Here is a 23,226-nt window from a genome sequence, read left to right as displayed (position 1 = left end):
AAAGAGCCAAGAGGTGCAAGACAGAGGAGGTGTAAGTGATAATAATGTCAGTGGAATCGAATGCTATTGCAGGTAATGGTCTCTTCTTCTTGGGCTGATAAATACAGAAGGACAGCCGAAACATTTATCAAAAGATAAACAATGAGCACAACTGAGGATGTTTATTTTCACAGAGGGAGATGCTTTTTATCTTCAGATCTGATGATGTATTAGTGATTTATGAATTAAACTCAATAGTGTCTCCCAGTACATTAGCAGAGCAGGAACTTACCCAACTGACGGCTACTCCTTCTAATTTCTTTAGATAATGAAGATTTCTGAGAGAGAGGCAACACACTATTCATAAAAATATAGTTTAAATGGGAATTGCTAGCATGGGAGCATAGAGGGAAAGTTGACTTAGATTTTCTTTTCAAGCAACTCCTAGCAGCTTTCTAAGCAAATGCAAGTAACTTCAGGCAGACGTAGCAAGTATTTCAGGTGTGTTAACTCCAGTGAATAGCAATAATTGCAACAAAGTCATGCTAAAATCTTAGCCTGAAAGAATTCATTTTGAACTTCAGCATGTAATAAACAAAGGCTAGAACTGGAGTAGGGATGCCCTGGAGTGATAAATCTGTAAATAGGTAATTTGAAACTAATTTCTGATAAAGGAGTTACTGAACTAGGAATTTGCGACCTCATCTCACCTACCAGCTATTGAATATCATAACCACTTTAGGTAATTTTGGCATCACATACTGAAAAAATAATAGTCATATGTAACATTTCATATAACAAAAGAATGGCATTACATATACCTGCATGTTGTCAGCTTTTGTCATTTTAAATTTGACAATATTGCTTTTGGTTCTTAAAACTGTTGTTCTTTGAGTCTTGTAAATTATTTAAAATAAATTTCTTCATGATTGAAAGGAACACAGCTGGAAAGCAAATCAGTGAAGATAAGATCACATTTTAAGTCTCAACACTGTAATGGAGAAGAGACTGGCTTTTTGGTGGACTGAATTACAATGTATTTATAGCTCATGTTGGTACTGTAAGATTTATTTTATTATTATTATTATTATTAGGTTAGTGAGGACTTGCAGGGCGTAGATGTAAAATAAAAGGGTGGATAAGTATTTCTTGTATTTTACTAGTGATATTATTAATGGAGTTTTGAGTATTTGTGTTAGAAAGGTATGTTGGGCTGGCTACCTCGGTTGACTATGGTTGAATAACAATTTACCAAATCCCACGAAGCTTGAATTCCTGCTACCCTTTGTACTTGAGGGTACTTGAACAACATATAGAAAAGATTCAGGGTCATTCTGTTTCTGAGGTGGGAGGTCAGCTGTTGGAACTGTTGGGCTTTATTTATTTATTTATTTATTTATTTTCCTGTAACTGAAGAAATCATGTTTAGGATATTCCATATTTTCTTTGGGCGGTGAAGGAGTTTTACTCTTACAGCAAATGCTCCCGGAAAACAAAATGAATTGGAAATTGGAGGAACAAGGAAGAGGGGGAAAAAAAGGAAAGGGAAAGATTATGATGATCCTTCATCAGTAAAACTAGCATCTGTTTCATGGCAGCCTGGTCCCTCTTGGAGCTCCTGAACTCCCGGGAGGAGACTCTCTACCTGTTCTTGGTAACGTGGTCTAATCTCTAAGGGGGTATTACAGAAGAAGCATTGATTTGGGGGAGAGGCTTAACTTCGCTTATCAGACTTGGAGAAAAAAGCTTGACCAGCACCTCCAGTAAATATAGCGGATGAACTTGAGAATAAACTCAGTGAGTGCTTAGGGATGTGAAATGGGGCTGTATATCTCATGGGGCATTCCCCAACCACACTCTGCTCCCATTGTCTTCTGTGGAACCAGAAAGTTCAGCTTGTCCAGGGATTTGTGCCTGTAGATATGAATATTATTTTCAGCAACTTAAAACAAAAACTTGCTTGTCTTTCTCAAAATATCGGTTGTCTGCTTTTTAGATGAGATCTTTATTTTCTAGAAAGGTTTATGTATGCAGGTGTACACCAGTGTATATTTATACAGAGATCTGTCACAGATACTCATCTTGAACTTTGTCCACTTGGTTATTACTGCATCAAGATAAAATATTGGACAATGGATTTCCTTCTTAAAAAAAAAAAAGGAAAAGGAAAACAAAAAAGAAAAATGCAAAGGCAAGAAAATAAGTGGAATAAAAGTGGAGATTTTTCTAACTATGTCAGTTCTGTATTTTCTTGATATCTTCTATTTCTTCTCAAGGAAATGAAATTCAGTATGGAGTGTACAGAAAAGATGCTTTAAAGAGTCTTTAAAAATTGGCAGTGCATTTATTTATACACATTTCACCCTGACTCATTACATATCATCATGAGGCTCCCCAGGCTACACATAAAGAGAAGAGCAGCCATAAATCAAACTAGAGGCAGCTCTTCCATTTCTTCACTGATTTTTCAGATTATTTTCTTTTAGTAACACACACAGAACACATTTTTTTTCCTTATTACTCACAGAGGGAATAATATTCCCTATATTATTGTCACTCTTTCTATCCAATAATAATGGTAATAATGATAATCCTCATTGCATATCTGTTTTAAAGCAGGGTATAATTCTGTGGAGATACAAGTACGTTATTTTTGCCATTGTTCATCTAATCTCTTGAATTTTTTTTTTCTTCTTTCTAGCCAACTATTGGTTAATCTTAAACTTTTCTGTTAACTTCAAAGATTAAAATTTTCTACTGAAAAACTCTTGGTTAGGTGTTTTATTCTTCTGATTTTAATTATTTGGAAAAAAAAATCTTCAAAATGTGACATACAAGCATCTTTTTTACTTTTATGTAAAAACGAATCAAAAAAATGTGAATATTCGATTGCAATCAGAATTGAATTCAGTGTTTTCTGAGCAATCTTTTGCAACCTGTATCTTTAGTAATTTTCATTGTTTCCCTGTGGGTGGTATTCTTTCTGCCTCATTTTAGGCTAGTCTCTTGAAACAATCTGTCTAGACTCTTAATGCTCAATGAAGTGAGAAATGCTGCTCTGAAGGATGCTGCACAGTACCTAAGTGAGGATTCTACTCTGAATTGCTTTTTGGAGAAACAGGACTATATTCCTTGTCAGTGTAGGAAAATGTCTCACTTCCCTATAGGAAACAGATGACTGTCATTAATGAGTGTAAGCATCTTTATCTGTGTTGTTGTTGTTGTTTTTTCTCTAATTGAGATACTGATCTTCTGGGTGTCCGAAATGCATTGCAGAAGGATCTGTCAGTGCAAGCCAAGAAGATAGGGCTCCATCAGACTTTGAGTAGTTCACCACAAATATGAGAGTGTGCTTTCAGAGGCCTGAAAAAGCAAATGTGGGTGCCTGGGCAAAATTTCAGAAACCATAGTTCTTGAAAAGTGGCAAAATAACTAGTGAGGCTATGAGGCAAGTTCATACAAAGGGTGCAAAAGGGAACTCTGGGCTTGAGGCAAGAGTCAGCAAGATGCTGCTCCTGAGGATAGTCTGAAGCATAATGAAGTGAATTGTCTTTTCTTTTTTCTTTCTTTTTCTTCTTCCCTACAGGGTTGTTTAGTCCAAGTAGGGAAGAAAGTAAAGATTTATTCATGTGGGAAAATAAGCAGGGATTGACAGGTCCGAGGGAGGCAAAGTCCTCCTTCAAATCTGGTCTCTAGCTGTGACATTTTTAACTTCTGAGTTGAGCACGTGTAGAGGAGTTCATTAAAGCATGATGTGTTTAAGATTCAGGCTTATTACACAAATAGAATTATGTGAGAAGGGAGGAAGGGGCAGAAATGTTAAGAAATATCCCTTCCGCAAACCCATCGTAGTCATCTTTCGATAAAAGATTATCTTTTCCTGAAGGAAAGTCTCTTGGGACTTTTGCTGGGACATGTTTGTTCAACAGCTTAAAGATCATGCCAGAAGGTGGCTGGCATAAATTTTAGATGTCAGTGGAGGTGAGAATTTAATCTCACTGATGTTCAGGTTGGCAAAGATCATCCAAAATGGTAAGTATTAATTAACATTGTTCTTCACCCAGTGGAATACCGATCTTTATAGATTAGAAGGAATGTTTTCTATTTCCAAAGAATATCACAAGAAAGGTTCTTTTTGGCACTGCTTTTGGTACATTTTAATAATTTTTGTTATTGTAAGTGATTAATGCTGTTCTTAATACTAAACGTTTTACATTTTTTTTCCATCAGTTTTTGGAAGTGAAAAATAACTGAGCATTTCTTTCCAAATGGAGCACAACAATGATTTTTGATCCATAGAGTTTAGATAAATGTCTTAATCAGGGATTAAGAAAATAAGGGATATTTTTGGGATCACGAATTTCCTAGCTATTAAGACAGACCACTTCTTTTTGTAGCTCTGTAATATACTGCCCGTCTCGTTGGTGTCTTACTAGAATGAATAAATGTACTTCAAAAGGAATTACTGCTGGGAGGGAGAGTGCTTCTTTCAACGGCTTCTCGTGCGCTCCTCAGCTGGAGGAAGGATGCTGATGCTACCACAGCTCTAATGGTTGTTTCAGTGAGCTACAGCTGAGTGGCAAGGCTATGTTAATTTTTAGAGAATAAGGGGCAGTGGAATAGATTTCTGTATCTTGGCGCAGAAGCACTAAACTTGTGATGTGAAGATTGTACATGAAACCTCACAGGAATTATTTGTAGAACATTTCCAGTTCGACTTCTAGCCTGCCTGTTGGAGGAACGTCCTGGGGACGTCCTTTCCTTCTCCTTTTTTAGCACTGTTTCTGCAGCTGAATGGGATGTAGCCTTCATCTGTAAAAAATATATGTGACTTAAATAATACCCTTGCATAGTTTTATATTAGGATAAATTATTTAATTTTTATTATCTGTGTATATATAAACGTTACTTAAAGGGAAAACAATGTAGTGCTCTTCAACTGTGATTTGTTCTGAAAATATTTTTCTTCTATGCTTGATTCCTTGTTTATGAACCCAGTGCGTTACAAAGCATGATCCCACTATGTTAACCAGTGTGCTTCAAGGAATGGTAACTTACAACTGTTTTAATTAATTATCACATTACGTAAACCCACCAGATGTGAGCTTGGATTTCTGGAACCAAGTATGAACACTGATGCTTAACCACATTTCTGCTTTTCTGGTAGCATAATTGTGGTGGTTTTACTCAGCTGGGCAGCTGAGCTCTACCACAACCGCTCTCTCACTCCCCCTCCTCAAAGGGAAAGGGGGAAATTTATTACCTATGACTAACTAGCTAGAGCAGTGAGAAACTAAAACCCAAACAAACAAACAAACAAACTAAAAACACCTTCACCCTATCCACCCTCTTCTACGTCTTTCCGCAGAGCAGCACAGGGGAATGGGGGCTGCGGTCAGTCCCTGCAGCCTTATCTCTGCTGCTCCTTCACGGTCACTCCCTGCCCCTGCTCCACGTGGGGTCCTTCCCGTGGGATGCCATCCTTCCCAAACTGAGCCTGCGGGGGCTGCCCACAGGCAGCAGCTCTTCAAGAACTGCTCCCACACGGCTCCGTACCACGGGGTCCATCCCCCAGGAGCAAACTGCTCCAGCATGGATCCCCCATGGGCAGCAGCTCCCCCCAGGCCCCCTGCTCCTGCGTGGGCTCCTCTCCACGGGCTGCAGCTCTGGCCTAAGGTCTGCTCTGTCAGAAGCTCTCCACAGGCCGCAGCGTGGAGATCTGCTCCATGTGGGACCCACGGGCTGCAGGGGGACAGCCTGCTCCACCAGGGGCCTCTCCACAGGCCGCAGGGGAACTGCTGCTGCATGCCTGGAGCACCTCCTGCCCTCCTGCACAGACCTGGGTGTATGCAGGCCTGGTTCTCACTCATTACTCTCCCAGCTGATGTTATGCCTGGCAGAGAAGGACCTGGGAGTATTGGTTGATAGTCGGCTGAATATGAGCCAGCAGTGTGCTCAGGTGGCCAAGAAGGCCAGCAGCATCCTGGCTTGCATAAGAAACAGGGTGGCCAGCAGGGCTAGGGAAGTGATTGTCCCCCTGTACTCAGCTCTGGTGAGGCCGCACCTCGAGTACTGTGTTCAGTTTTGGGCCCCTCACTACAAGAAGGACATGGACGTGCTCGAGAGAGTCCAGAGAAGGGCAACGAAGCTGGTGAGGGGTCTGGAGAACAAGTCTTATGAGGAGCGGCTGAGGGAGCTGGGGTTGTTCAGCCTGGAAAAGAGGAGGCTCAGGGGCAACCTTATCCCACTCTACAGGTACCTTAAAGGAGGCTGTGGCGAGGTGGGGTTTGGTCTATTCTCCCACGTGCCTGGTGACAGGACGAGAGGGAATGGGCTAAAGTTGCACCAGGGGAGGTTTAGGTTGGATATTAGGAAGAACTTCTTTACTGAAAGGGTTGTTAGGCATTGGAATGGGCTGCCCAGGGAAGTGGTTGAGTCACCATCCCTGGAGGCCTTCAAAAGATGTTTAGATGTAGAGCTTAGTGATATGGTTTAGTGGAGGACTTGTTAGTGTTAGGTCAGAGGTTGGACTAGGTGATCTTGGAGGTCTCTTCCAACCTAAATGATTCTGTGATTCTGTATTTTTTTTTCTTCCTTAATTCTGCTCTCACAGAGGTGCAAACAACATCTCATACTGGCTTGGCTCTGGACAGCAGTGAGTCCCTTTGGAGCTTGCTAAAACTCGTCCTTATCTAACATGGGGCAGCTTCTGGACTCTTCTCAGAGAGATCACTCCTGCAGCCCTTTGCTAACAAAACCTTGCCGTGTAAACCCAATACAGTAATAAAAAGTGTAGATGTAGGCAAGATAAAGGCTATGCGAAGGGAGTGAAAATAGCCTGGGGAAAGTCTTGGGAAATAAATGCTGGTTTCACTTAGTGATTTTAAGGTTCAGTGTTTTTATTTCTAGGCCCTTTTAGTTAGGACCTGACATCTTCTCATGCTCTTCTCGTGCTTTTGTTTTAGGAGAAATAAGAATAAGCATACTTTATAAAGAAGGAAACCTGTCTACATGGGGTTCAAACCAGTATTACTGGAGGATGCTTTCTGGAAACCCCTTTATGTTCTGTCACAGCATCCAGTTTCTTGCTTCATGTTAAATAAGGTCCCACTAGTTTTAGTTGTCTTCCCCATTGTTTACTGCATAGCTCACCATTGCTCTCATTGGAAAAGCTCTAAGATCTTAATCATAATGGATATGTTATATGCTTTATATTCAATTAAAAACAAAGCACAACCACCCTCTCAAAATACTTTGAAGTAAGCTTAACATTTTCATGAATAATTTAGTACACTTTTGTATGATAAAAATAGGAGAACTAATTTCATGATAAAAGTGCAGTTTCTGGAGATCAGCATTCATATAAAAATAATTAGAATATTTTAAAATTGTGAGGTCAGATCCTATCTATTGATGTTATATTTAACAAACTTTCAGCTAAAAAGTGTGGGTGAACTTACGCTGCTTGTGTTGAAGCTGTAAATGTGTTAATGGCCTTGCAATACCTAGACACAAAATATTTGCCTTGTATACATTGTTCCCTACTAAATGTCTAGTAGAAGGCTATTGTCATAATTCTACTCTCTTTTCAGTATTGTTTAAGTAACACCAAGTGTTCTTAACTGTAGGGGATCAAATGCTTTGCTTCAGTAATGCAAACTGAACAATGCATTAGTCTTTATCTGTATCACCTGGCATTGTGCTACATATAGTACAAAGTTTTAACAGTTCAGTGATCTAAATTTTCTTCAAAAAACTTGTTTGATATAGTATGTATTAATGATTTTCTATTATCCTGAAAACAACTTTTAAGGAAACCACTCATTATAGATGCTTATGTCCCATCTTTCCATAAGCTCTGACATTCATCAAGTCATCTGATGTGACTTGATCTGACTACTTATACTATTTAAAAGCATTTAAGGTAGTATGCTTCCTCACAGTTTGTGATCTGCTGTGATGCAATCCAGAAGAAATAGTTGACATTCCACTAATTTTGCAATGATAGGCTGTCATCTGTATTGATCAGTGTCCACTGCAGATGTCAGCCCAAAGGTGAAGTTATTTCTTGCCTTTAGCGCTGTGCAAGGAAGGGGAATCCTCTACATATTTGGTGCCACATTAGACCCATTTCTCATCAGTGAGAATAATGAGTTTTTGACATGAATGTGCAACAAAATGATACGGCAAACAGTGCCAATTGTTTACAATCCTAAGAGATGGTAGATTTGGCAAGATTGGAAGGATGAATATGAAGTGGGTTACACAACTGAATTGCATAAACTTACTCATGTTCTTATCTAGTTCCCAATCAACTTTGTGCAAATAAGTTCACATTCAGCAATAAGGAGACCTGATTTTATGCTTTGATGTGACCACAGGCAAGAAAATGCAATTTTTGCCCAGTGTGTGAGCATAGAACTTCCTACGTGCCCTTGTCAAATGCCATGGCAAGATTAGAGAGTGGTTAGGCTTCTTTTTTTTTTTTCACTTTTTTTTTTTTCATTTATTTTCTACTTCACTATTCTTTGGGCTGGGTAGAATGAGTCTATTGTAAATCTGTTTGGGAAATTAGCACCAAATTTAGTTTGCTGACTTTACAGGTAAAGGAAAAAATTGTGCTTGAGTATGTGAAGAAAATGGAGGTTTAATTGCACTTGTTTTTGTGGCTATCAAAGTTCAACTTTTAGAAACTATCATTGCTTTAATAGTGCTTGGAAGTGATTTACTGGTGGGTTGTTTTTTTTTTTTTTTCCCATCAGCAACTGCCAACATGACTGCTGCACAGCTAACAAAGTGGAAAAAATCAGTTTTTATTAATGTCGCTGAAAATTCCAAATTTCAGGCATGCTCATATTCATTTTTCTACCCTAAAAAAAGCTTCTATTTAAAGAGGTGGTTGGGTGAGATGATATGTTTGCAGACAGGGAATTGTGTCTGTATACATCACATAGGAAATCTCCCATTTTCTCAAAATTCCCATTTCAAAGCATTCATGAAAGTAAATCATTTACATTGCGGATCTCTTGAGATCATTTAGTCCAATGGTATTGTTCAACAGGGTTTAGTCTAAAGGTATATGGTTAAGATTACCAATTTAATTTTGTCATCTAAAAGTTTCTCATTCAAATCAAATGGCAGAAACATTATATGAATAAAACTGTTGTCAATAAATTATCAAAAAATGAGTTAGTGGATGGTTTAAATTACGTAAAGGTTGAAAAATAGCACTAATCCATGTTATTATCCAATATTAAAAACAGCAAACATTAGTATAATCAGATTATCAGGTAATATTTAATTGATTATCCATACCTGTCATAAAGAAGCAAGTGCATGAGAAATAGTAAATGAAAAAGCCCAGACATGCAACTAGGGAAATGCATGTTCCTGAAGCTATTACCAGGACAGACCCCTAAAGCAACAAGATGGGTTTTCTTTAATTGAATTCCACTCCCAATCTGGTTGGTGTTTTGAACCTCTATTTAAAAGATTTGTCTCCAGGGAAACGAGATCTATGTGGGCCTAAGAGACTCTGACTGAGAAATTAACGTGTGGTTATAGTCAGAAAAGTGACTCTGGAAAAATGACATTGTAGGGTTCCATATTTTTCGTTCTCTAGGACTTCCAGATCAAATTTGCTCAGATGACAAGTCAATCACTGCTTTTCTAACTGGCAGCATTTCAGCTCAGCGTGGGAACTGAAAATCAAGCTGTGTTATTTCTTCCTCTTATTTCATGGCTTGCGATGCCAGCCATCAAAACCGAGATGGCATTATTGCTTACGATCTGCAAGCTGAAATCCAGCTCCATCTCACACAGACCGGTGCAGAGTGTTTCTGATCAGCAGCAAATTGATAGCAAGTGCTTGGGCCTGGGTGTCAGGAGGACAGTTCTCCAAAGCTGAGGTGTTGAGCCACGGTGCGGGTTGTGGTCTTACTTGATTAGTCTCATTCTTATCTTTTTCAAACAAGAAATGATCCCCTTTCTTTATGGGTCTTGTACCTACTATAAGGTGTCCACCATTCAAATTGAGAAGCCACAACTTAATCTGTGGTTAGTTCTTTAATTTGCCTTCCCTAATTTATATTGATCCTTGATTAGAGTATTCATTGTTTTCAATTTGTGGGACTATAACTTCATAAAAGTTCCCATCTTGGAGCAGGTTAAGTATGTAACACCTTTCTCACCAGGTAACATAGCTACTTATTCTTAAATAGATTTTTCACCTTTTGCTGCTTTTTAATCTCTTTTGCCTACTTTCATGTTGTAAAGGTAGAGAGTAACTAGAAATGGAGAGCAGGAATCTGCTGAGAAAGTTGTGCAAGATGTTAACTGGAGGATATAGAAATGTCATCTGAGAATACACACTGTTTCATAAGCCAAAAGGAAAACTTGCAGAGAATCAGTATGGTTATAAATTTGTTAGAGATCCAGAAGAGGGCCAAGCTCACAGGTTAGCAGACGGCTTCACAGCTGAAGGAGAGTAATTAACATGTTATTATTCAGACTCTTCCTCCTAACACCCAATGGTGTTGCTGCTGTGATATCCAACCACTTCCCAGAACTGCGTTAAGATCTCCTGGTCCAGCTGGTGGCCAGAAAGCTGGACCTGCCTGCAGGATGCTTCTGTCCCACCTGAAACTTCCCTATGGGAGCAGATGAGGAGGGGATGACTGTCTGGGCAGGACAGTGGTTGGGAAAGCCAAATGGTTCCTGCAGCAAATGGCAAAGTGCTTGGAAAGAAGAAACAGATGGTGTTACATTAATTCTTCTCCTATGTGCGTGGACACGTCTACGAGCTCACGTTTATGAGGCACGCAATTTCTTTTCAGGGAGAACAGTTGGTAGTGTTTCCAAACAGAATAAACTTCAGAGGTGAGACTATTGCTCAATTAGCAACAGTACAAAAGTCTGTCTTGTTTGTGGGCTGACAATTTTCTTTCTGGAAGAACTGTTTGTGCAGGATAGCAATTTATTCTGATGGTTTGGTGTTTTTCACTTTTATTTGTATTTCAAATAATTTTTTTTTTAAAAGAAAAAGGACTAGGCCGCATATCTTGTATTTGGACTGGAATGGCATGAGATTTGTGGAGGCCAAATGGGAGCATATTGCTCCGTCTTGGGTCAGTGGGGCATCCATTTATTGAAAATGCATTGTGCACTGAACAGGCCAACTTCACATCAATGGTTAAAGACTGTCCAGAGTTGTCTCTGCATGATCTCTGCTGTAGCAGTCTACTGGATCTCTTACCATACGGACCTCATTCCAGTAAGCATGCTGGACCAGAGGATCAATATTTCATGCTGAGTTGATATTCAACCTTGCCTTGATTTTCTACAGAAACAAAGGAAAGATGTGTTGGGAGGCTTATCCACTGTATTGCTAGTGGGTGAAATGCACCTTTATGCACTAGCCGATTTCTCTCACTCTTCTCATATGTAGTGGGAGTGGTTAATATTTTCACTGAATACCCGTGCAGTGACTTGCCCTTTCCGGAAAACATAATATAATTTTAACACAAGCACTATTTTTAATGCTTGAGTTGGGTTAAACTTTTTTTTTACTTGACCATTTCGTACCTGAAAGTATATTATCTGTAAAATTCATCCAAATCGATATGCTTTCTTTGCACCAGTAGTGCCATTTAATGATAGCAATATTGTTTCACTTTTTACTTGTTTTGTAATCTATTAAAATAAAACCACTTTTTAATATTATTTTCCAATCAACCATTGTCAGGCATTTTATGTTTCAAAATTATTTACATAAGTATATCATTATTCCAAAATAATCCTTTTTGCAGATGAGTGCTGCACTAAAATTTCCTCTTATTATTACTTTTGACATCAATACTTTATTGAATTGGCTGCTTCCAATTTAATTATACTTGCTTCATTGTCTAGGTCACCTTTTAAACAAAATTCATATCAGTATGAAATTGCTGGTATTACTAAACTGGATTGTGATGTTTCTGTTCTCATGAAGATAATTTTTCTTTTTCGCTCATGTTTGTGGAAAGCTAAATTAACATTAATTTATTGAAGGAGTTTAGAAATTTATTATTGCTGGTAGTAAAAGAAAGATATACATAATGCTTGCTTGTTTAACTTTCAAAAATATATGGGATACATTATTCTAATTAAGTAATCCTTTGTTTAATTACTCTTTGTTCCAGAAAGTGAAAAGATGAGGTAATATTCATATATTTTTTACTTTTTCATTTCTGAGAGATGTAATCCATTAGGACTTAGAAACAAGCAAAAACAGTGGTCTTTACTCTGAGGAATATAAGGTAGTGGGCATCTCTCCAGCATGTGTCTAAGCCCCCAGGCAATCCTACTGGGCTTGGATGAAAATAATTACATTCACAGTTGTTTTAGGATTAGGTTCTAAACTCAAATTTGGCACAACAAATAGTGGCCATAAATAAAAGAACTCAAACGTAGGAGGCCGGGTTCACTAATGGAATAGATATAACTGTGATGACAAAATAAATGTTGACTATAATAAGACCATGTTGGTATTTCAGACTGCTTATAAACATCTGCATAGTCTCACTATCCTTTCAAGTTGAGACATGTTTTTAATGACATTGTTTTGAGGATAGTATTAACTGCATTTTATTAACAGAAGCAATACTAAGCTGATCACTTTTCTACTCATAGCTCTTCTACTAAATGGCTTTTGTTTTTCATAGTAGATGTCTTATTGGCAGGGCTATGGGGCAAACAGAATATAGGTTTGTATCCCTATCACTTTGTCAGTTTATGAGAATTTGTATAAATACCATTGTTTAGATTTGACTTTTTATTTCAACAGTTTTCGTGGTAATATTCCTATAGTTGGTGCCATTTTTTTTAGTGGCATAAGCATATATACATGAATGAGTATACCTGTTTGTGGGATGGTACGTATGTAAAACAAGCCAAGAAATTTGCCTTTCAGCCTAGTTGCCTAATTTAGGACAGAAAAAGCTTTAAAATCTTTTAATATAAGGTCAAGCTATGGAAGAAAGGTCATATCACTGAGTTTCTTCTGCATGTTTCTCTCCATCTCAGATGTGTGTTGTTTTTTTTCAAAGCACAATATGAATAGGTTTGTGGTATAAAATCTTCATTGCATCTGGTGCCCATTAGCTATATGCAGGTGCATGCTGAGTGCCTCTGCAGAACGATGACCCATTAACTCATGGCGGAGGCAGACTGTCCTCCTCTACGGCTGGACTTCAGAGTTGTGAGTGCCCATCCAGCAGGCTTGCTTTTGCTGCTTACTGCCTTTATTCACACACCAGGAAAGCATGCTGGAAGAGACCCAAACATATCTATATCAGGACACCTGCAGCGTCCTGCACCAGGGTTCCCATGAATGCGAGTGTCTCTGAAGGCCAAAATAACGCCTGTGCTAGGTCACTGCAAGTGTAGCAAACAGATCTGATCCAGGCTGGTTTCTCTAGACATGTTGTTCATCCCCATGAGATATGCAGAATTACCTTGTTGCATTATACCGACCTTCAGTCAAAGGGGATATGTGCTTACCATCATTTGTCTCAAGTTATACTTGGCAGAAATTTTCATATGTACCCATGTACCAATATGTAGTTGCCAATGCTATTAAAGAAAGGTACCTTGGGACTGATGTGCACATTCGTGCCAACTTGATCTTCAGCATTTGCTGTACTTTCAGTGAGCTAGGCAAATACTTGTTCCTTCTGAAGCTGTTTTTCCATGCTGTCAGAGAGACAAATATGAGATGATCGAACCAGGAGCTCAGCAATAATTCTCGTGCTCAGTTTGAGAAAAAGAGATGTTGGGAAAATCTCTGTGTGCTTCACAGGAAACGCTGACATTTTATAAACAATAGCAACTATGCCTTTGCAAAATGTCTCAATTCATGAGAAAGTTTGAAGAGTGGAGGAAATTTCTTTAGGGGGAAAGAAATCCAAATGTAAAAACAGCATTTCATTTACATTGATACAATTCAGCCATAATAATAACCTATGGTATGCTGTTATGCCAAATCATGCACAGAGTAAAACCTTTTAAGTAAACATTTTTATTACCTTAGTCTCTTCATTTTGCTGTTTTCTTCTGTAGATGCAGGTTATGCTCAAACTGACTTTAACATATTTTTGTTTCTGTCAGCAGCTGCTGAGGTTTGGGGTAGCAAGTTCATTTTGGAAACTGAGTGTGTTAATGTTTCCAACATGAATGTGTTACAGATCGTCTGTTTTGTGCAATATCTAAAAATGCTTTATGTTATGAATTAAGAGAGAACCAAATTTCCAAATGTCCAAATCTCATAGACTAAAAATGCTCCCTGTCAGCCAGCTTTATTCAGTGCACATCTTCTGACTTTTACAGCAAAAGAGCCTTTATCGTGGTCCTGAGCCCTCATGCATCAGCAGCAGCGGGCAGGAGTTTGTTGGAATCCCTTGTGTTTGTTTGGAGTGGTGCTCTAATTTCCCTGATGGAAATATTGAATAAATACACAGCCTTGACTGGTTGCCTAATGTTTCCAATCTTATGGAGAGGTTTAATAAATGAGGCCCTGCAACTTTTATTTAGTGTCTTCAGGTGGTAAATTAACTACAAGAGGGCTTCCCTATTGTTCCCTGAGAGCAGTGAAAGCACAGTGAGAATTAAAAGCAAAACACTAATTTAAATCTGAGTGTAAGGGCTAGAGAGTTCAAACAGAGCCGATCCTTGGTTCGCACTAATATCCATACGGAGGCAGAACTTTATAGAAACTAAATTTAAATATAGAGTATTCATTTCAATATATGAGCTCATTTATAAAATGTAGGTAAATGCAAAGCATTTTGAATGATGGAAATGAATCCAGTGATTTTCTGATAAAAGCTCTGTCATGCGGTAGTAAGCAGCATACTTTCAGTACTACTTTTCAGGTAGGTGTGTTTTGTGGCAGTTGGTCTCGCTACCAGATCACGAACCAATGCAAAGAGGCGCCTGTCCACTGAGGTCTGTGCTGGCTGGAAGTCTAAAGCAATGGAATACAAGTCTTATGGGTTTTATTTTCATGATACATGCTGGACAAGAGCAAAGAGAAAAATTCCCTTTACTTTGTCTCCTGCTTGTTTTCTCACCAGCCTCTCATTCTTGGCAGATGCGCAAAAGAGGCCTTGGAGGAGAGGATCAACAGCTGCACGGCAGAGGAGATCTAGCCTGGCTTGGTGGTGGATGGATAAACATGTAAGCATTGCCAAAAAGGCACGACAGGGAAAATACAGAGGTAAAAGCTGTGTTAAACATTTGCAAAATATATGAAATACTGGAATACGGTAGGATCTCAAAAACTACTAAGGTCTGTTACTTGTAGCGGTTCCTGACCACAGCAGCGACAGCACATGTGATGCACTCACTTGGGGCTTTTGCCCATGTGTCCTGAGTGCCTGTGAATGGTCTCACGGAGGAGCTTCCCACAGTAGGAGCAGTAATGGGACACCCCTGAGACATGTTGTGAAATTCACAGGAGTCTAATGATTGAGGGTCCTGTCCCTCCATCAGATTGTGTTGTGCCATGGCATTGAGTTTTTATAAGGACCAGGGCAACATAAGCGTCGCTTACCAGGGAAGCTAAGCTAATAAAATAACATGGCAGCCAAAGAAACAGAGGAGGGTGCAGATGGCACCAAAAAGGGTGGGGGGGGGGGAGACAGAAATACCAAAGTTATCAGAAGAGAAAGAATGCCAAAGCCTGGGAGAGCTGGGCCATCTGCTTCTGTTGCAGCATCTCAGTGTGAATATGTCTCCTGTCTTTGTCTCTCTTTGTCAGCAAAGAGGGGGTGAACTATGTGAAACTTAACATGAAGGCTGTGGTATTTGCTTTGTAAAACAGATGATGAAGTAGCCTGCATTAAGAAAAGCTCATTTTATTCACCGTGATTTGCAGAGGATCCCTCTGAGCAGCGAGGGCTGTGGCAGCAATTTGCTCTGTGCAGACTTTGCACAGTAGCAGTAGCTGTTTCCAGCCTGGTCTGTGTTTTTACAGGGCAATACCTGGCAGTAAAACATGAATCCCTTGAGCAAAGCAGTGCCTGCTATCATTTTCCACATCTCAAGTCTAGCTAAAGCTAACTTCCATTGCTATAAGTACCTCAGCTGAGTGCTTCTTCTAACCTGTATGAATCAGGATAGCTGAGCCAAAGGTCGCTCCTGGGAACTGGGCTAGTTTGGGGAGTTCATAACAGAATACAAACCCTTTCGCATTTGGCTTGTAGATGTCAGTCTGGAATGACAGGAAGAATCACATTTGCATGGTGTGTGTGTTAAAGCCAGGCTGTTTTGCACCAGCTTGCAGTACAGCTGACACATGGTGGCAAAAGCTACAAGGAGACTAATGATCCTGTGTTCATGCCACATAAACCATCCCATGTGACCTCTTTATTTTCCACCAGGTCATGATGGACACACTTGGGCACCTTAGGTAGGAGTTTGCAATGCTCTTGCCTCTTCCGGAGCTTCTGGGGAATAAAGGAACTGTATGTTGTGGTCAATCTGGCACCTTTAATGGGCTCTAAATTGACTTAGAAGTACATAATAGACCCAAAATGAACACCATGCGCTGGATCTGGAGTTGGAGTTTCAGTGTTTCAGCAGAAGGAATGTTTTACATGAATACAAATTTTGGGTGATACAGCCATGGTAAGAGTTTAACACACTGTGAACCTGACGTGCTGATGGGGGAGAGAGGAGAGCGTGCGAGTCCCTTATTTAATTAAATAAGAAGCCTGAATGACGGTTATACCATCTCTGCGAGAGGCTCTGCAGTTTTTAGTTTGACATGCAGCACTTTAAATAGGAGAATGGTTAAATGACAGCCACAATAACATGTTATACTGTTCATAGCAGTCAGGTGTCAGCAAAATGGATTGATTTCTATTAGGCAGTACTAAAAGAGCATTGGATTCAATTGAATGAAGTAAATGTGCTGTAATCTCTCTCTGAAGTTTCTTTCATTTTCCTGTAGTTACCTGAGAGAAGTAAAAATGTATGTGTACGTACAGATATTAAAGAATTAGCAGAGTGCAGACACTGAAAATAATGTCCAGGAATCTGTACTGGAGCCATATTCCTGTCTAGTGTTTCCAACACTTCTGCACAGGATGCAAATTTCTACACCCAAGCTTAAAATAGTATTTTTCCAAATGCTCAAGGAAAGATGCAACTGCCAGAGAGAGTGCAGTTCTTTATGTCAGATTAACTTAAACCATACTAGGGCTATAGAAACCAAATGTATTGCTTTAGCTGTAAGTCAGGGTGGTTAATGTATATGCAATGTATTTGTTATTTAGTACTGCTAATTTGATCTGAGTTTCACTCACTGTATGCTTGTCTTGAAGTCAATAGCAGAGAATTTCCATCCTTGCAGGGATCCACTGGACACACGGAATCAGAACAAAAGTTTATCTCCTTGTATAACCTCCTCGTTATAATTACTGAACAAAATAACAGCAATAAGACACGACAAAAGTTGAAAATGAGTGCTTGCTGCAGGGACTGCTGTGCATTTTCTGACCCATTCACAGGTAGGCAGAACTTGGAAGCTGGCTGGATGTCCACAGTGTTCAGCTTTACCTAATGGACACAGATGCTTCTCCTCAGCTTGTGCTTGTATTGGGCTGGTTTTCAATTTATTTCTTAGTGAAAAGAAAAGCAAATTATTGTTCTCCATTTAAAGCCTGGGTCTTGCTGTGTGAACAAGTTCTTTTTTTTTTTTAATTTATTTATTTTATTTTTTTTTCTGATAGCGGAGATTTTTTTTTTTTCTTCCCACTTCCCATTCCTGAATACTGCTGTGGTAGAAGATGGAATGTAAACTCTCCTTTGATTTTGCTTCTCTGGTTTGTTTCAAACATTTGAATATCCTGTTATTAGAAAGCCAAATTGCCAATGTTTGTCACAGTGTTTTATCTGTGATCTTATTTGTTTCCTGAGTAGAAGAAATAGATATTTGATGTTGTTATTGTATATTGTGATTCTTATCATGCTTTTATAGAGGTGTAACTCAGTTGACTCTAGTTGAGATGCTTCTGATTTATACCATGGAGAAAGGAGAGCAGGAATAACCAGGTCATGATGTTTTAAGGATGATATCTGTAGCAGATGGTAGTAGTCCACATAGCAAACTGGATAGATGCAAGATATTAAATCAGAGGAACCAATATCTCAGTTTTATTTCTTTTGAACTTTGGAGCTTTCTTTTGTCACAGTTATGAGGAAAAAATACTGTATGCTCACAGGAACGGAGGAAGGAAACTGAATTGTTTGTATATCATGAACACAAGTGTGGTTTGAGACGTTTTTTTCTTAAAATGATCATGAGGGGCATTACGGATGCATCTGTAAAAGCTCTAAAGTGGAGTTGTGTGCATCCTAAATAGCAGAAAATTATAGAAGTAGTAGTGCTATGATTTGATGGCCTCTTCCTGAATCAGCTCCAAACTGAAACTGCAGATGCCAGAAGAGACCAATTAGTACGAATATCAACGCTGTAACTGAGCTACCCAAAATAAGTAACTGAGAAATTGTCAAAGAAAGATCTGAACAAAATGATGGCAAGATTAAAACAGTCATTAATACTGAAAAGCTAAGATAGGGGAAAGGGGCGATGAGCATTACAGTGCAGCTAACCATGCAGCCTACAACAATTTTGTAATTAAGAAGCCATTAGTGGTCTGCATGCTGGATAGCATTATACCAACTCCCACATCATGTCAGTTAAAACACTGTTAATGTGTTTGATGCATTATGAGGTAAATCAGAGAGAAACTAAGAAGATACACTTGTCCTCTATGCTTCTACAAGATTTCTAGGGTTGGGGAGGTTTTCACTACAAGTGCTCAAGGGGAACATGATGTCTTTTTATCTGGCTTCCCAATTCAGTGTGTTTGGGGCTGACACTCTGGAGAACAAGGGGTCGGTTCTTGGTCATACAACCAAGACATGGCATTTTTTCCTCCAATGAGTCTCTAATTTTTTTTTTTGTTTGTGGAAGAGAAAACATTGGGATTACTATGCTTATAAAAGTAGTCAGAGTATTAGAGGTTAAAAGTATTGTTAGTGTGTGTGTGTTATCACCAAAATCATTCAGCTTCACACTTTGACAATGTGCCCATCTGTTTCCTACTTCCTTCATTAAGATACTCTCATTTATTAAGACAAGAGGAAACGGAAGCAATTGAAGTGCTAATTTTAGCTTAAACATTAAACTGATTTTAAGTGTTCTATAGAACAAATATCAAGGGAGTCTAAAGCATATATATACACCTACTGGATTTCCACAGTGAATAGATACCACAGAAGATTTAGAACAAACATTAACATAAATTAAACATGGATCTAAAGATTTTTAAGTCCCAAAGGTCCGATCTATAATAAATTAATAGAATAGTTCCAAAGCACGCACAGGAATACTTCTCAAAATTGGCTAATGTGCTAAAATGATCTTAAAGGGCAAAACAAGTATTTCAAATAGAAAGCAAGAGAAAAACAGGACTCAGAGACTTTTCAACTGTATTTTGTAATCTACTGCATGCATTTTAATATATAAAAAAAATGAAACCCTTGTTCAGTAAGGTACAACAGAAAATGGATGAAATGGGATACATTTCACATATGTAAAAGGCTTTCAGAACGGAGAGGTATTTCTCAAGCCTTTCTAGTGGCTTTGAGTGGGAAAGGATGACAACATTTCAATAGTCTTGAGCTTATGAGATTTATTTCTCCATTTAACTTCTCTGGTAATTAGTCGATTTTACTAACTAGCCATTTATGTGACAGATGATTCCTTAAGTAAATGCAACAACAGTCATGAAAGCTTGGGAATGCTTTTTAAGCAGATCTGCCAATATTGCATTTAGGGGTTTCAGGAATTAGTGATTAGCTGATTAATATGTACATTTTTGCTCAAAATGATAACAGCCGAGGATGTTGAGATGTCTGGTGTTAACTATTGGTCTTTCGAGCTGGAAAATTGCCCAAAAGGCACCTAACTTAGCACATTGTCAATAAGTAGGTATGAGGTCTTGTATATTACTTGAAATAATAAATATATCACACAATAGTCAATAGTTAATAGAAGTGGAAGAGACTGTATAATTGATTGTAAGAAAATATATGTAACTCTGCTCAGTTACTGCAAAAGGAAAAGCAAACACATGAAGTTACTTGTGCTTTCCTGTGTAGCTAAAAGCAGTGTTTTGAAACCCCTGTGGCTTCACTGAGTGAAAACCTGCACCGATGGAAGTCAGTGGGAATATTGTCATTACTTTCAGTACAACTAGGATTGCACCTAGGGTTTGAGCAATAAGAGTTTAGCAGGGAATGGAGACATTTTACTCTTGATTTATGAAATACATCTTGCTGTGGCAGTTTACTGAATTGTTGTAGGTTTACGTTAACAAAAACAGGGTCGTATCTCTCTGCTGCAAATGCTCTGATTGCTGCCGTTTGATCCAAAAAACATCTCTGTCCATTATTAACAACATGGGATTTATGGCGTGGTTCCCAGCAGTCATTATGCTTCTACATGAAGAGCATTGACACCAGAACAGATATCACATTGCAGCACTGATGGAGTCTGTGACTCCTGATGCTCAGAAGCAGGGAGAGCTCTTTAGGAACTAAGGAGACATCTATTTTTTTTTTTTTTTTTTTAATTTATTCTTTCCCTAAGCATCCACTGGACACTGTTGGAGATCTCGAAGTTGTTTGAGTGAACATTTTTGGATATTACATTGCAGTTCTCATCGCTATAAGCTTTTGAGAACAATATTCTTCCTTCCTTCCCTTTCTCTTTCTTTAGGTTAGAAACATGGAGAAAAAGAGCAAATGTGTAAGTCATATGAACAACTCATTCTTCCTGAACATGGAGAATAGCCCTGTTCTCATGCATGTGATATAGAGAAGCTGTACACTTTTAAATGCTGGCAAAGTAGCAATGCAGCTAAAATACTCCAGATAAGAACAAGAAAAGCTGGAGAAAGTAAAGGTGATCGATCATTTGTTTCTAATTGGCTTTCTTGGAACGCATCTCCAAAGCACAGGCCTGTGTCAGCCAAGTAAAGGTCAGTGGTCTTCCTGTACTTGCCACTATGCGTGCACATGGGACATTATGCAATCTGAACAGTCCCTAGGATCTATTTTATTTAAACGTTGACCTCCCAAGGCAGGGTCCCTGCTTTTCTGCCCTGCTGCTTGAAAGCCTGCATTTACTCTCTAATTTAGCAGCCAGAGCAGCTCGTATGCCCCCTGCCCAAAGCTGCTGTGCTTTTGTAGCACCTCTGTGTCAGCACAGGCTGCTTCCCAGGTATTTTTCAATATTAGCTAGTTCTCAGCTTCAGGAGCGCTTACCTGACGTTACAAGGCTCTAGCATTAAGACACAAAGGAAACATGTATTTTTGTTCAGTTTTATGTGTTAGGTGGCAGCTGGAAGAAAATGCCTGCCGTGACTAACTAAAAGATAATGAGAATAAATACTTCTGGTGGACACAGCAGTAGTTGGTAAGCTTATGGACACCAGTTACATTGCAACAGTATATTAATGGCATTTAGCAAGTACTTTTTAAGTCCTGGAGACTTGTTGCATATCCTCTCAGGTTAAATTCAGCTCAAATTACAGCATAAAACTAAAAATGCCTGGTAACTTGACGTGATTACATGTGAAGCCATCAAACACAGAAATAATAAAACTATGCACTATATAAATGTAATTTAGTGCTTTGAGAGTGACAGGGAGCACAGGTATGAGGCAGCGCATACAGTGACACAGCGAGTTGCATCCCTGCTCCACATGCCCTGAGGCTAGCCTTCGGGCTATCAAAGATGATGTTGGATCTAGGGAAAAAAAAAAAAGAATAGGAAAAAAAAAAGGACTATTTCTCTGTTTGTAAGAAGAAAAACAGAATTTTGGATAAACCTAAAGCGCTTTGTTAGCTTGCAATTCTGTTTTGGAATTAGTAAACTCCAAAATAAACATTTTCGCTGTTCAAGTTAATCTGAAGTAGAAGAAATACCTTCTTTCTTGACCTTTCAGTAGAATCGCTGAGATTTTTTCCTTTAAGAGCCTACAGATAGAAATGCTATAAATATGGAAATATTCTTACAAACTTAATGTATGTTTGTATCTGACATCAAAAATTCTTAAAGCTCTTTACTGCTTCTGTTGGAAGTATCACATTTTGGCCCAGACAAAAATTTAGCATAATAGAAATAAACGTAATTGACATCTCTAAAATGCCAGGTGTCTTACTCATGTATTTTCTTTGATATGCATATAAATTGCAAGTGGATCAGAAGACAATTATTGTAGTAAATTATGAGTCAATAACAGATACCTGAAGGATTTAAATAAATGATGATTTTTTTTCACTTTTATGGAGCAAAACTGAAATGATAAAAATGCACAGTACTCCCACACATTTCTGTGGTCTCCTGAAATTGCCGTATATCTGATTATTTTCAAAATAATAAACGACAAGATCTTTTCTAATAGGAAAGGAAAGTCATGAATTGTGAAGAGAATCTTTGTATGTTAATACTGGAATATTAGTACGTTGTTTATTGCCAGCAAGGTTATTCTTTTTAGATTTTTAATGCATTTTTTTTTTTTACAAGGGCTTTTTAGTTTTCTTGTATAAAAATGGAGATTCCAAGTGTTTGAAAGATTTTTCTCTTTGTACAGATGGCAATATCTCCTTCAATAATCAGAAATGCTGTCTAGGAAAAGAGTTTTGTGCTAATATGTTGTAGAGATAGAACACGGGATAGGAAAGAAAGAAGATACGGTACAAAAACTTTAAAGCCGATTTGTAAAATTTGCCTCAAGGGATTTGTAAAGACTTCTGCACAGTGTTTGCCCAGACCTATTTGTTCTGGCTTGTTTCATCATTTTACAAAGTCTTATCAGTTAAACCTCAGTACTGGTGTGACTCTTTGAAAACGGTTTCTTCTTCTCGAATTTTGCAGAACATTTCATCCTCCGTGTCAATCTCAGCATGACGCACTGGAGTTGACATTAATGGTTTTCTGTACGTAAAAAAGCACTTGGTAATTTATATGAGAAAGCCACTTTGAGGTATGAATTCATGTTTGATAGGCTCAGTCTGAAGCTGTTTTCTCAAGAAACTAACTGATATTCAACCTATAAGCCCACTGTTTTTGTACGTATTAAAGGCCTGTATGTAGTAGATGATGCATCTGTACCCAGAAATCAGCATGTCACA

At 38.5% G+C, this 23,226-nt stretch overlaps 1 long non-coding RNA gene across 1 annotated transcript in view; it reads left to right on the top strand.

The window, feature by feature from the left end:
• Positions 1 to 22,291, top strand: part of LOC106034589 (uncharacterized) — a 105,211-nt gene extending 82,920 nt beyond the window's left edge. Inside the window, exons 3-5 of the long non-coding RNA XR_001206210.3 lie at positions 15,107 to 15,192; positions 17,372 to 17,528; positions 20,807 to 22,291. This is a non-coding gene — a long non-coding RNA (uncharacterized lncRNA). The remainder of the gene's footprint in view (positions 1 to 15,106; positions 15,193 to 17,371; positions 17,529 to 20,806) is intronic.
• Positions 22,292 to 23,226: the final 935 nt, after the last annotated feature.

This window comes from Anser cygnoides, chromosome 6, assembly GCF_040182565.1.
Source record: "Anser cygnoides isolate HZ-2024a breed goose chromosome 6, Taihu_goose_T2T_genome, whole genome shotgun sequence".
Taxonomy (NCBI): Eukaryota; Metazoa; Chordata; class Aves; order Anseriformes; family Anatidae; genus Anser; species Anser cygnoides.
Note: the sequence above shows the minus strand (reverse complement) of the source record. Positions and strands in the feature narration are given on the sequence as shown.